Source organism: Ovis canadensis, chromosome 1, assembly GCF_042477335.2.
Source record: "Ovis canadensis isolate MfBH-ARS-UI-01 breed Bighorn chromosome 1, ARS-UI_OviCan_v2, whole genome shotgun sequence".
NCBI classification, from domain to species: domain Eukaryota; kingdom Metazoa; phylum Chordata; class Mammalia; order Artiodactyla; family Bovidae; genus Ovis; species Ovis canadensis.
The window spans coordinates 129,683,578-129,699,744 of NC_091245.1; the positions used below are offsets into that span (position 1 = coordinate 129,683,578).

At 38.9% G+C, this 16,167-nt stretch overlaps 1 pseudogene; it reads left to right on the top strand.

Moving 5' to 3' along the window:
• The first annotated feature begins 6,789 nt into the window (after window positions 1-6,789).
• LOC138429227 (ubiquitin-conjugating enzyme E2 C pseudogene) lies at window positions 6,790-7,214 on the top strand (annotated as a pseudogene).
• The last annotated feature ends 8,953 nt before the right edge of the window (window positions 7,215-16,167 follow it).

The following is a 16,167-nucleotide window of genomic DNA, read 5'->3' on the forward strand; positions in this document are numbered from 1 at the left end:
CTGATGCAAAGAGCCAACTCATTGGAAAAGACCCTGATGCTGAGAAAGATTGAAGGCATGAGGCGAAAGGGGTGACAGAGGAGGAGATGATTGGATGGCATCACAGACTCAATGGACATGAGTTTCAGCAAACTCTGGCAGATGGTGAAGGACAGGAAAGCCTGGCGTGATGCAGTCCACAGAGTCCAACACGACAGAGCGACAGGACAACAGAATCCCAGGTAATCTAATGCCTCGTTTCCATAGACATCATTTTGAGTAACAGAGAAAGTTACTCAAGATTCAGCTATCACAATCAACAAAGAACTGACGTTTATATCGATGCTTTGTTGTCTAAGCCCAGTCCTCATATATTTTGCATCATTCGGTTTTAAACAAATAAAACAGGATTCTGTATCTGCTCTTATATCACCTCATATCTTCTATATTGCCTTTCCCAAACTGAATCCAATTAGATACGCCAGCAATAAAAATGTGCCACACTCAAAGAGGTTTAGAAAATGTTAAGTTAAGCAGTTAGATAAGCTCCTTAACTACTACAGGACTTTGAGAGCCTTTAACCCAAATGTACATTATGCATCTTCAAGAAAGAGAATTGATCGCACATAATGCTTTCTTAGTAAACTTATTCATACTTACTGGAGTAGCTTTCAAACTGTGAATAGTAAGGTTTTGAATACAAGTTCTGAGGTCTCCTTGGTTCTTAACGTTTACAGATACTGCTTTGCTCAGCCCAAGTGATGACCTACACTTAACTGAAAGTTGCTGATAAGAGTTTTCAAAGATGACTAAGGTATCAGGTTAAAAATAATGATTATCTTTGGACCAATCGGGGCAATCTTTGCAATCAATCAGATGAGGTTCAGCAAGGAGTGACTTCTGTATTAAACACCAGAAGACATGGTACAGAATTAGGTGTTACCATTTCATACATTACAACAGAGCTCCTATAATCTGTTAAGAAATGATAGTGGCAAACAGGACAGGCCAGTCTTCTGTGTACTGAACAGAAATAGAACAACATGAAAACTAAGGCGAGAAAGTGCTCAATTCAGGGATACGGTTTACTCAGAAAATTTTCCAATAGTGCTGCATAGCACCTTGCAATCATTGCCTTTGGGAGTCTGATGTACGGGGTGTACTCATGTACACCCGTGGCTGATTCATGTCAATGTATGGCAAAACCAATACAGTATTGTAAAGCAAAATAAAGTAAAAATCAATTTAAAAAAAAAAAAGAAAGAAATATGGGGAGTCTGATCTCACTCCTGCCCACTATGATGACTGGATAAGAAGCTTCTAGCTATATAAAGCATGTGAAGTTCAAAGCTCCAAGAAATACTTCGACCTTTCCTTGGACTGGTCATGCTGAAATAAATGGTAGACTGAGAGTTTGCCTACAACTAATGGACCCAGGGTGCTGATGGGTCCCTCCCTCCTGTGAATTCTGAGTGTATAATGAGCTTCCTTTTAACATAAAAAATGAATAGAGGTTTAACCAAATTGGCTTTATATTTTATACATATGTAGAATTTCATGCCTTCAAACTTCAGGCAAAAGTAGCAAATACACTCTCATGGCAGCTAATGAGGCTCCTTGGTAAAAAAGTTTCATCTCATAGGGGACTAGAATATGATGGTTCTCAGCATTTGACTGCATTAGAATCACCCAGAAAGCTTGTCAAAACACAGATTACTGCAACTCATCCTGGATTTTCTGATTCAGCAGGACTGGGATAGTGCCTGAGGATTTACATTTATCACAAAATCTCAGATGGTGCCGCTGCTTTGAAGAGGGCATATGCAGGTCAGGAAGCAACAGTTAGAACTGGACATGGAACAACAGACTGGTTCCACATAGGAAAAGGAGTACATCAAGGCTGTATATTGTCACCCTGCTTATTTAACTTCTATGCAGAGTACATCATGAGAAATGTTGGGCTGGAAGAAGCACAAGCTGGAATCAAGATTGCCGGGAGAAATATTAATAACCTCAGATATGCAGATGACACCACCCTTATGGCAGAAAGTGAAGAGGAACTAAAAAGCCTCTTGATGAAAGTGAAAGAGGAGAGTGAAAATGTTGGCTTAAAGCTCAACATTCAGAAAATGAAGATCATGGCATCTGGTCCCATCATTTCATGGGAAATAGATGGGGAAACAGTGGAAACAGTGTCAGACTTTATTTTTCTGGGCTCCAAAATCACTGCAGACGGTGACTGCAGCCATGAAATTAAACGACGCTTACTCCTTGGAAGGAAAGTTATGACCAACCTAGATAGTATATTGAAAAGCAGAGACATTACTTTGCCAACTAAGGTCCGTCTAGTCAAGGCTATGATTTTTCCTGTGGTCATGTATGGATGTGAGAGTTGGACTGTGAAGAAGGCTGAGAGCCAAAGAATTGATGCTTTTGAAGTGTGGTGTTGGAGAAGACTCTTGAGAGTCCCTTGGACTGCAAGGAGATCCAACCAGTCCATTCTGAAGGAAATCAGCCCTGGGATTTCTTTGGAAGGACTGATGCTAAAGCTGAAACTCCAGTACTTTGGCCACCTCATGCAAAGAGTTGACTCATTGGAGAAGACTTTGATGCCGGGAGGGATTGGGGGCAGGAGGAGAAGGGGACAACAGAGGATGAGATGGCTGGATGGCATCACTGACTCAATGGATGTGAGTCTGAGTGAACTCTGGGAGTTGGTGATGGACAGGGAGGCCTGGTGTGCTGCAATTCATGGGGTCGCAAAGAGTCAGCCACGACTGAGCAACTGAACTGAACTGAACAGGAAGGGAAAAAGCCTTACTGATCAGCTGAAGCATCTCCTTTTCCTTACAGATGCAGAATCTGAGGCACACATAAGAAGTCAACACCCAAGCCGGGGTCAGAAACAGTCCTTTTGACTACCAGTCACGTGGGCCATCCTTGGAGTACATCCCAGATCGCCTCCACTGCTTCAGTCTTGTGCAGTTTCTCAGAATGTCACACACCTCCTCCCTACACACTCCTCCTCTCCATTCCTGAATCAGAAAAAAATTGTGAAAGACTTTGATGTGAGCAAAAAAAAAAAAAATCACTGGGTGTCCTGTCTCTCTACCCTTCTGGTCTGTCTTTGCTTTTTAATGTCTTTCAGCTATTTTATGACTCTAAAAATTGTGGAAAACTATAATGATGCAAATGATTCTTGTCTGTAGAAATGCACGTGAACTGGGACTTTTGAAATAGAACTGAGCGTTGGGTGTTAACCAGGCATGTATCTCTTTGTAAAACTATTTCAGCATTCTCAATTGCCTGTATGTATATGTATGTGTTTCTTTTAATTCTCTCTTGAATCTGTAACATCTTACTGAGTCCCACATTAAGTAATGAGTTAAATAAAATCCTTGGCATTAGTTCATTTACTATTTTGTATAATTTGTCTATCACACTTTACATTTTTTTAAATTATCTTTTAACATCCTAAAAAAGAAGAGTGCTTCTTGAATGACAGATTAAGGGTCTTCAAAAATCTGCTCCTTCATGAAAAGCAATAAAAGGAGTGGCAAAAATTGTCCAAATTAACTTTTTCTTGGAGTTTGGAAATTAACTAAAGGATTGCAAAATTTCAAGGAGTGTTTATCAAGAAAAATTGCTGAATTTTGGTAAGAGAAGCTAGCTGCTTTGTGGCATTTTTAAGTTGACCTAAGCCCATCTTCCTCTTCACATCTCCATGGTAGCCTTGAAAACAAAAGACCTCGCAATTATGGTAGTTGTACAAACTAGCAGTCTAACAACCACTGGAGAGGACAGAATGAATTTGGAACTTCCCCAAAGCCCCATAAGGGCTCAGCTTTAACCACTGTGGAGGCTCATTGAAAATCCCCATTCTCAGGGTTTATCTTTATTTAACCTGACTCAGAACCTGCTCTGTGCCAACAGCCCCATCTCTAGGTAATTTGCTAGAAAAGAAAAATCAGTGAGAATATTTCAGCACCTAAGATGATGTTACTAAGTTGGGCTAACAAAAACACTTAAAAAGAACAACTGGGAAATGAGAGATTCATAAAGGACCTTGAAACACTCATACCTATTCTTTAGAATCTTTAAGACGGTGAATAGGGCTATATGTTTGCACAGAAAAGATCTGATAAGGTTTTAACATCTCATCACCAGATTGCCTTGACACTCTACACAAGCAGAAAGTAAAGGCTAAGGCAGAGTTTTAAACTGCCTGCAAGACTGTAGAAGATAACCCCCAGCACGCACGCAGAGCCAATCAGCAAAAGCTGAGATAGTTATTGGTTCAAAGCATTTATGGAAATCTCTCCACTCATTCGCTGACATTTTAAGCTAACCAGGCAGACTTCAATGGCCACACGTGACAGAGAATATACTTTATAAAACTGGTCCAGAAAAGTCACAAATGAGTAAATAAAACAGCAACAATAATAACAAAAAAACAGCACAAAAACACATCCTAGATAGAAGAGAGTGATTTTCAGAGTCATCACAACATGTTATTTTAAACGTCTAGTTATCAACAACAAAATTAAAAATAAGGGACTTCCCTGGTGGTCCAGTGGCTAAGACTCTGCACTCCCAATGCAGAGTACCTGGGTTTGATCCTTGGTTGGGGAACTAGGTCCTACAGGCTGCAACTAATAATTCCCATGTTCCTAAATACCCTAAGACTTGGTACAGCCAAATAAATAAAATTAATTAATTATTTCAAAAAGCAATGTGTACTTTAAAAAAAAATGAAGCACACAAAGAAATATGAATGTATAGCTCATGGGAAAGAAAGTATCCCATCAATTCTCCCTGACAAACTCCAGATTTGGACTTACTAACCAAAGACTTTAAGAAGAACTTTTTAGTTTTTCTAATGAACTAAAGGAAACTGTGTCCAAACAATTAAAAGTAAAATAATTCAAAAATGAACTCAAGAAAACAATCCCTTCAAAAGAGTATAAAGATGCAAAATATTTAGAAATAAGTATTTTTAACCAGAAGACTTGTACTGAAACTCTGTAAAGCATTACTGAAAGAAATTAATAAATAAATAAACACAAAGGTAGCCCACATTCATGGATCAGAAGACATTATCAATAGGATGGCAACATTCCACAAACTGATCTATAGACTCAACTCAGTTTCTACCAAAACCACATCTGACCTATTTTTGCAGAAATTGACAAATTGTTTCCAAATTTACATGGAAATTCATGGAAACTGAAATACCCAAAGCAATCTTGAAAAAGATAAAGTTGTAAGATTTAGAATTCCCAGTTTCAAAGCTTATTACAAAGTTATGGTAAGTTAGACAATGTGGTACTGGCATAGGATAGACATATAGATCAATGGAGCAAAACTGAGTCCAGAAATACTCATATTGATGGTCAATTGATTTTCAGCAAAACAATTCACTGGATAAACAATAATCCTTTCAACAAATGATGCTGAAACAACCGGGTGCAAAATAATAAAACCAAACCCCTACCTAACCCCACACATAAAAATTAACTTAAAAGTGACATTGGGCTCAGCAATGGTTTTTTAGATAGGACACTAAAAGCACAAGCAACAACAGTAAAAATAGATTAATTCAATTTCATAGAAAGTAAAACATTCTGTGATTCAAAACAATAAAGTGAAAAGATAGTCCTCAAAGGGAAAATATATGTAAATCATATATCTGATAAAGGACTTGTACCAAGAATATATTTTTTTAAAAAAAACTCTTACAACTCAACAATAAAAAGAGCTCAGAGATAAAGGAGGAAAATTTTTCTCCTTTAAGTGATATTCATTGTTGCTGTTCAGTCATTATGTCATGTCTGACTCTTTGAGACCCCATGGACTGCAGCATACCAGGCTTCCCAGTGCTTCAGTCTCCTGGAGTTTGCTCAGATTTATGTCCATTGAGTTGGTGATGCTGTCTAACTATCTCATCCTCTGCTGCCCACTTTCTCGCCTTCAATCTGTCCCAGCATCAGGGTCTTTTCCAATGAGTCGGCTCTTCGCATCAGGTGGCCAAAGTATCGGAGCTTCAGCTTCAGCATTAGTCCTTGCAATGAATATCCAGAGTTCATTTCCTTTAGGATTGACTGGTTTAATCTCTTTGCAGGCCAAGGGACTCTCGAGAGTCCTCTTCAACCACAGTTCGAAAGCATCAATTTTTCGGTGCTCAGCCTTCTTTATGGTCCAACTCTCCCATCCACACATGAGTACTGGGAAAGCCATAGCTTTCACTATATAGATCTTTGTCAGCAAAGTGATGTCTCTACTTTTTAATACACTGTCTAGGTTTGTCACTTCTTTTCTTCCAACAAGCCAGTGTCTTTCAATTTCACTGCAGTCACCATCTGCAGTGATTTGCGAGCACAAGAAAATAAAATCTGTCACTGCTTCTATTATTTCCCCTCCTATTTGCCATGAAGTGATGAGACCAGATGCCATGATCGTAGTCTTTTAATGTCAAGTTTCAAGACAGCTGTTTCACTCTCCTCTTTCACCCTCATCAAGAGGCTCTTTAGTTCCTCTTCACTTTTGCCATTAGAGGGGTATCGTCTGTATATCTGAGGTTATTAATATTTCTTCCAGTAGTCTTGATTCCAGCTTATGATTCATTCAGCTTGGCATTTTGCATGATGTACTCTGCACAGAAGTTAACTGAGAAAGTGACAAGATTCAGCCTTGTCGTACTCCTTTCCCAATTTTGAACCAGTCCATTTCTCCACATCCACATACAGGTTTCTCAGGAGACAGGTAAGGTGATCTGGTACTCTCATCTCTTTAAGAATCTTCCAGGAGCTCATGACCTTCATAATGTCTGACAATAAAGGAATTTCTGCTTTCCTTGAATTGGACAACCTTTTCAAATGGGTAGAGACCGTTCATGGAACAGCTGGCACTGAGGTATATGAAGACCTGAGGTATAAGCTGTCCCTGGAGTTCCCCAATGGCTACCCTTACAAAACTCTCATGGTGAAGTTCCTCACACCCTGCTGCCACCCCAGCGTGGAGACCCAGGGTAACATCTGCCTGGACATTCAGAAAGGCAAGTGATCCGCCCTGTACGACATCAGAACCACTCTGCTCTCCCATCCAGAGTCTGCTCAGAACCCAACATCATAGCCCTTTGAACACATATGCTGCTGAGCCTGGGAAAAACACCCACAGCCCTTAAGAAGAACCTCCAAAAAAACCACTCACAGCACGTCTCCAGCCAAGAGTCCTGACCTGGGATGTCCAGCTGTCCTTGTGTTTTCTTTTTATTGTTTTTCCTTATGTGGTCTACCCTTTCCTCGATTTCTGTACAGGACTCTGTAGTTTTCTCTGTAGTGTCATTTTCATATTATTTATGTTTTTTAAATTAAGTGTCAGGTTAAGCACTTGTGATGAATATATTAAATAAGTACAATTTGGGTTTTTTTTTTTTAAGAACTATTGAGAAAGATACGAAAAAGTTGAAACCCCCAGACATTGCTGGCAGGAATGCAAACTGATGCAGCCACATTGGAAAATAGTTCCTCGGAGTTAAGCATAAAATTGACCCAGAAATTCCTAGGTATACATCAATTTCTACTCCTACCCAAGAGAATTGAACACATATGCTCCCTTCAGATTTATAAATTAATATCCACAGCAACATTTTCATAATAGCTAAAAAGTGAAAACAAATCAAATGTCCATCAGCTACTGGATAGATAAAATTCGGTAAAGCTATGTAATGGATTATTATTTGGCATGAAGTACTGAAGATAATGGCATCCAGTCCCATCACTTCATGGCAAATAGATGGGGAAACAGTGGAAACAGTGTCAGACTTTATTTTGGGGGGTTCCAAAATCACTGTAGATGGTGACTGCAGCCATGAAATTAAAAGAAGCTTACTCCTTGGAAGAAACGTTATGACCAACCTAGATAGTATATTCAAAAACAGAGACATTACTGTGCCGACTGAGGTCCATCTAGTCAAGGCTATGGTTTTTCCAGTGGTCATGTATGGATGTGAGAGTTGGACTGTGAAGAAGGCTGACAGCCAAAGAATTGATGCTTTTGAACTGTGGTGTCGGAGAAGACTCTTGAGAGTCCCTTGGACTGCAAGGAGATCCAACCAGTCCATTCCAAAGGAGATCAGCCCTGGGATTTCTTTGGAAGGACTGATGCTAAAGCTGAAGCTCCAGTACTTTGGCCACCTCATGCGAGGAGTTGATTCATTGGAAAAGACTCTGATGCTGGGAGGGATTGGGGGCAGGAGGAGAAGGGGACGACATAGGATGAGATGGCTGGATGGCATCACTGACTCAATGGACGTGAGTCTGAGTGAACTCCAGGAGTTGGTGATGGATGGGGAGGCCTGGTGTGCTGTGATTCATGGGGTCGCAAAGAGTTGGACATGACTGAGCAACTGAACTGAACTGAACTGAACTGACACATGCAACAACATGGACAAAACTTAAAACTTATTTTTGTAAGTGAAAAAAAATTCAAAAGGCTACAGATGGTATGACTACATTTATATAAAAAATCCACAATAGGCAAATCCATAGTAACAGAAAGCAGATTAATGTTTGCTAGGGATTGAAAAAGGAGAAATGGTTGTTAATGACTACAATGTTTTGGGGGGGAGTAATAAAACATTCTGAAATTAAATAGTGGTGATAGTTGCACAGCTTTGTGTATTTACTGAAAATTACTGAATTGTATACTCATTTCTTTCAACTTTATTGATATATAATTAACTTACAGGATTGTTCAAATTCAAGGTGTACAATGTCTTCACTTGACACCATTTCTGTACTGTAAAAAGATCACCACAGCAGGGTCAGTTAACAACTCCATTACCTCATATTATCACCATTTCTTTTTTATGATGAGAACATTTAAGATGGACTCTCTTAACAACTTACTAGAATATAAAATGTTGTTGTTGCTGTTGTTTAGTCACTAAGTCATGTCTGACTCTCTGCAACCTAGTGGACTGAAGCCCACCAGGCTCCTCTGTCCATGGGAGTTTTCAGTTAAGAATAGTGGAGTGGGCTGCCACTTCCTCCTCTAAGAGATCTTCCTGACCCAAGGATTGAACCTGTGACTCCTGCATAGAAGTTGGATTTCTTACCACTGGGCCACAAGGAGAGCCCTTATATAATATGATACTGTTAACTGTAATCACCATGCCTTATGTTAGATTCCTCAGAACTTATTCCTCTCACAACTGAAGGTTTATATTCTTTGACCAATAACTTCTCATTTTCTCTACCTGCTACCCCTGATAACCACCATTCCCTGTTTCCATGAGTTTGATTTTTTTTTTTTTTAGATTCCACATGTAAGTGAGATAATACAGTATTTCAAGGTCCATCCATGTTGTCACAAATGGCAAAATTTCCTGCCTTCTCTGGCTAAAGAATACTATATACAAAGGAAATACATAGTATTTACAGCTTCTTTGTCCATTCACGTGTAGACAAACCCTTGTTTCCTTACCTTGGCTGTTGTGAATAATGTTACAGTGACTATGGGAGTGTAGATAGGTCTTCAAGATCCTGATTTCATTTCCTTTGACTATATTATGAGAAGTGGGAGAGATGGGTCATATGATGGTTCTATTTTTAATTTTGAGGAACCGCCACACTGTTTTCCATAGCAACTGCACCAGTCTACACTCCCCCCAACAGTGCACAGGGGTTCCCTTTTCTCCACATCCTTGCTAACACCTGTTATGTCATGTCTTTTGATATCAGCCGTTCTAACATGTGTGAAGTGATACCATGGTGGTTTTGAGTTGTATATCCTTGATGATTTGTGATGTTGAGCATCTTTTCATGTACCTGATGGCCATTTGTTTATCTTCTTTGGAAAACTATCTATTCAATTCCTTTGCCCATTTTTTTAATCAAAATTTTTCTCTTTTTTTGCTATTGAGTTGTATGAGTTTCTTACATATTTTGGATATTAACCCCTTATCAGATATATGGTTTCCACATATTCTATCTTATTTCATAGATTACCTTTTTATTTTGCTAAATATGTCCCTGTTAAACAAACTGGAGAGCTGAATGTGTCTTCCCCCACTACAACAATGCTGCATGTACTTCAGCCACTTGGCCTTAGGATGTGCATGAGTGAGCTAACCCAAGAGTCCTCCTAACAGCCTTAGAGGTTTGAAACTACACTTCCATTTGCAAATAATCAGTTTAATAAATGTTTAAATTAAATCCATTCTTCTCTTCTTTGATCAAAGGTTTTTTTTGTTTGTTTGTTTTTAATGTCTGTCCTTCTTTCTGTTTACAAGCAAACTGATGTTGCATCTTTACACAAAACTCCTGAATATGCGCCCTAAAAACTGTAACCCAGGACCTTAGCCAGAGAGAGCAACAGGAGGAAGGTTGAACAGGGGTTTTCCTGAGGGTGTGTCAATAGTAATGACTCATGCTGCTTCCTCATTCTAACCCTTTCCATCGATGGGGTGGAGAAAGTCCACTCAGGCCTGGGGGAAGTCGTCTTTATTTAGAGGGTGCTCTTCCTATGTGTGCTCATTGCTCAGCTGTGTCCGACTTTTTGTGGTGCGTCTCCACGCAAGAATACTGGAGTGGGTTGCCATGCCCTCCTCCAGGGGATCCTCCCAACTCAGGAATCGAACGCATGTCTCCCACGTTGCAGGCAGATTCTACACCCTCTGAGCCACCAAGGAAGCCCTTGCTGTAGTGACACCTTCTTGCTTTCCTTATACCACAATGCAAAGCAGGGAAATTGAAATGAAGGGCAAGATAGAGTTTAAGACAACACGAGTCACCTGTAAAATAAAGGTGACATACACTAAAATGAATTCCTCAGTGTATGCAAAAGAGAAAGGCAAATTCAGCATATTTCTTTGTGTGTGTGTAGTCAGGTACTAAGTGACTCTTGAGTCATGCAAAGCCAGTAAAGAGAAGAGAGACAAAGAAGAAAAAAGAAGAGGAAGGAATGCGAAGAAGATAAGTGTGAACGTAAATTATCTTTCCAATGTGGGCAGTCCAGATAGTATCTCAGTTCCCCAAACAATGTTTGCTTTGTAATTTCATCGCATTACTCATTCAAATGTTTTCTCCCGAGATGGTTCAAAGTCTGCAGTTCCAGACCTGAAATCTGTCTGTTAAGGTAAAGCATTCAAGTCCTTTCTAGGACTCTCCACTCATAAAAAGAGGACTAATTGAGGTTCTTATACCTTGAGAGATTTCTCAAAGCACTGCACAGAGATTAAACATCAGCAATTATACAGTGCTACCCATTGCTTAAAACTGAGGAGAAGGAAGCCAAGTTGTTGAAGCCAGAGCCAGAAAAGGACTGTTGCTTGGTTTGCTGAGCCATACTGCCTTTGAAATAAAATAATGCAAATGATTCGACGAAACGTGTTTGCTGAAATTTTTTTTTCCTTACTGAAGAGAAAGACAGAGTAAGGATGGCATGAATTGCTATTCCATGAAACAAGTATAATTATACCCACTGAATGTGGTGTTATAAAAATTAAAATTTAAAAGTTACAGGTAAAACAGCTTAAGAAAAATTAGAGATAAAACACAGTGTCTGGTACATGTATCAGTAAGACTTGGCTGTCATAGTTTTTACTTTTATTGTTCTTATTCACTGGTTACTATTATAGAGGTGGATCTGTGAGTGGCAGAGAGCCTGCGGTAGCCAGATAACTGATCCAGATCATTCATCATGCTTATGTTGAAACTCATGAACCATGTACAGAAAACAGAATGATATTTCAGTTTGCATTTGAAAGTATAATTAGTTGATACCAGACCCTCAGAAGAATGCTTATTTTCATGTTATTATCCGAAATGAATTTCAGTACCAAATTCTGCGTGTGAATCTTCATTGCTGCTTAGTCATTCAGTCGTGTGTGACTCTTTGTGACCACATATAGACGGTAGCCTGCCAGGCTCCACTGTCCTTGGGGATTCTACAGGTAAGGATACTGGAGTAGGTAGCCATGCCCTCTTCCAGGGGATCTTCCCAACCCAGGGATCGAACCCAGGTCTCCCACATTGCAGGCAGATTCTCTACCCTCTGAACCACCTGAGAAGTCCTATGTGAATCTTTAGCCCCCATTAATCAACTTTATTCACTAGCTATTTCTGAATCTTGAATTATTTATAAATACAAAGATGTCAGATACACCAAAAGCACCTTTTAAATAAAAAAAAATATGAGACAAAAAATGTTAGATTTTGAAATTTACTAAAGTGTCCTGTCCAGCTCATCCATCTGGATTATCTACACTTTTGTTTTCCACTAACTGGGCTATTTCAGATCTTTTTAGATATAGAAGTTAACTTAGAGAAAAGTGCCTGTAATGCAAGTAATTTCTGTCCATAAAAATGCAAACTGCACTCCTGTGAATATTAACCAGTTTTACCAGTTTTGCATCTATTTATAAATTCACTTCACATTCTTTATCCAACTATAAATGTGTACTTCGCTTTTGAACTGGTTGAAGAATCTATTGGTCTCTCATTAATTCCTGAGTTAAAATATTTGATACATGTTCATTTTATATTTTATGAAAGTCATAATTTTATCATCATAGAAAATTTATCCTTTAATAAGTATCAACTTCAAATTTATATGGCTCCCTAAGGACACATCCAAACAAGTTACCTTCCTTGCAAATTTTCTAGCCAAGGTCAGAATTATCTTCTTATGGTTTCTGAACAGTTATTATTAGAAAATCTGTCTGTCAAATATGGGTGTGTAAGCTCACTAAGTAAAGAGCAGTGCTCTGGGCATTTTTGAATAGCTTCTTCTACACCCAGGAAAAAAAAATTTGCAAAGCTTCTAAGGCAACAGACAAAAAGCGTAACCAAAATGAGTTAAGATTTGTTGAAAGGACTTCCTGGAGGGAGGATGTGGAAGCCAGATTTAAATTGAAACAGCAATATTAGCCCATCTCACAAGAGTATATTCAAGACTAACACTCTGATATTTTAAATGAAAGTTTAATTAATGTCTAGAGATAAAAAAATTGAAAAGCATTTGTTTTCAAGTTTTATTACTACAGTTGTATTTTTTTTTAATATAAGAATAAGACTGTTCAGACATTCTCCAGGGAATAGGTTGCTAAAATACCAGATCTTTTTTTTTACTTATTTCAATCCTACATAGTTACAGAATTGAATATTTTACAACTATAATATCATTCCAGTTATGTAAGTAAAATTTTATATAACTGAAATAATTATGTGGGAGGAATTCAGTCAACTCAATTATATAACTATTCATGTAGGTTATAGAATTGTAAAGACATTGAAAACATTTCTATGTGAAAGTATAGTGTTTCTAACAAAATTGGTACCAAACTATAATCATAAAAGTAGCTGAAGATTATAAATAATGACCATTTAATGACTATGACTAATGATATTAGTGGGTGTTTCACCTAAAAAGGGAACAAGTATGAGAATTTAAGTGTGTTTCATCAATGTGGCGCACTTAATAGATTACAGAAACATGAGAGGTGTTTAGAATGAACTTCCATATCTGTTTTAAAAATTATTAATGCTTCTTTTACTTGTGAGTATTCTTCATACATTTCCTGTTATTAATCTCATTAGAAGGTGAAATAATCTTGCCCATCACTGCTCAAGCATACTCCCCCTGCAAAATGATCCTTGCTGTCTACAAGACAGAATTAGATGCTCTCTCCTTTTTGTTCCAACACTGATTATGTCATAAGGGTCCAGTAATTGTTTATATATGAGTCTTTAAGTGTGATAGAGGGCTTCCCTGGTGACTCAGACAGTAAAGAATCTGCCTGAAATATGGGAGGCCTGGGTTTGATTCCTGGATGGGGAACATTTCCCAGAGAAGAGAATGGCTACCCACTCCAGTAGACATGCATGGAGAAAACTCCATAGACAGAGGAGCCTGGTGGGCTACAACTCCCAGCAAAGAGTTGGACATGACTGAGTGATTAACACTCTAAGTGTGATGTAGTGGAAACAATGTAGATGCTGGATTCAAATCAGATTGAATTCCAAAATAATTAATTGCTAGTTGAATGATCATAGATAAGCAAATAAACCTGATGAACCTTAGCAAGATTTGCGTGACAACTTGTTACAATATTGTATTTACTTATATGGGCATATGTGCATGCTCAGTCATTCAACCATGTCCAACTCTTGACCATAGAGACCCTGTGGAGTATGGCCCACTGGGTTACTCTATCCATGGGATTTTTCAGGCAAGAATACTAAAATGGGTTGCCATTTCCTCCTCCAGGGGATCTTCCTGACCCGGGGATTGAACCCATGCCTCTTAGATCTCCTGCATCAGCAGGTGGATTCTTCACCACTGAGCCAGCTGAGAAGCCCATGAACTTATATATACAATAGTATTATTGTCAAGATTAAGGGAAATTACATAGGTTGTTACCTGGAGCATAGTAAGTATTCAATAAGATTATAAAAATAAGACTTCCTTGGTGATCCAGTGGTTAAGACTCTATACTTCCAATGCAGGGGGCATGAGTTCAATCCCTAGTCAAGGAAATTCTGCATACCTCAGGGTAAGGCCAAAAGCAAACTTCCCAAAGATTATAGAAATATTGTATTTCTACCTCTTTCCAACTTCATAAATAAGCTATTTTTGTCTGTTTCATTATATATTTGTCATATAGCATTATTACTATATTTATTATATAATGCTATTATAAATAAATATTTTAATAAAAAATTGGGGAAACCTAACATTACAAATTCCATTGAAGTTGTTTGTATTGTTAGTTTTTCCCACATCATTCTTCTTGTTTTGATAAGTCATTATTAGTGTTCACTTCTTCCTCGCTAGAAATGCTGTTTTGACACCAGTGTTTGAAAAAAATGCAAATGGTTAAGCAATTCATGACCCTTGCAAAATGCTCCTGGTGTTTCTTCTTCATTCTTTAGAAAGAGAGACTAATGCCCAACCCTGCTCATCTGGGTAAGGTTGGAGCTTTCGGGCTCCATTGTGTCTCCTCACAATCTTTGGCCGAGATGAAGGGGGCGGGAATGCTCAGAAGACTGAGACTTTGACTCATGTGGAGTCACCCAACTCTACTCAACCATCTAGCTGGGTTTCTCACACTTCTCACACTGGCAAAACCAGATTCCAGCCTGTCCTGAACCTCCCCTGTCTTTTCCCCTGAGATGTCTCTGTGGGAACTGCGTTCCCTCACATTTTGGCTTGCATCTTTGGCAATTCAACTCAGTTGGTATCTTTTCTAGAAAATCTTTCCTGAATTTTCTCTCTTTCTCGAATATACTCCCTTGCATTCCCCCCATAAAAATACAAAACTAATCCTTTATAAGCCACATTCCTTTCTCATAAAGTGGATAAAATACATGAGGTCCAGTCAAATTTTAGTGTTAATCAGCAACAACGTTTAGTGGTGGTGTTGTTCAGTTGCTAAGTCCCGTCTGACTCTTTGCAACCCCAGGTACAGTAGTCCTCCAGGTTCCTCTGCCCATGGGATTTTTCAGGCAACAATACTGGAGTGGCCATTTCTCTCCCTCCTCCAGAGGGCCTTCCCAACCCAGGAATGGAACTCATGTCTCCTGCATTATTGACAGGTGGATTCTTCACCACTGAGCCACCAGGGAAGCCCAACTTTTAGTATTAGTATGTCCCAAATGTTTCATGAGACTTATACATATTACTTGTTGTTTATCTTGAATTCAAATTTAATTGGGCACTCTGTATATTTATTTAGTAAATTGAGCACCTCTAATCTCCTATCTTGCTCTGTCGTACTGTATTATGTTACTTGTATTATACTGTGAGTCACAGGTGTTATCCAGGCTGCAGGCTCTCAAAGGCCAGGAACGGCATCCAATTCCTCTGTTTCACCACCATTTCTACCTCACCTTTCCTCATGCTTCACACCAAACAGTGTCTTAAATGCCAGTGAGAGAGCAGGAATAGGGTCTTCATTCAACCTTTCCTTCCTTCCTTCAGCTATCAAATATCCATTGAATTCCCACCAGGTGCCCAGCCCTAAAAAACATTCTGGAGACACAGCTTTAAACGAGACACAGCTACTGCCCTCAAGGAGCTCCCAGCTCAATCAGAAAAGCAGGCAGGTCAGGATGCTATTTCCATCCGCATGATAAGTTCTAAAAGGGCGTAAGATGAGAAGCCAAGGGAATGGCACCAAACCCA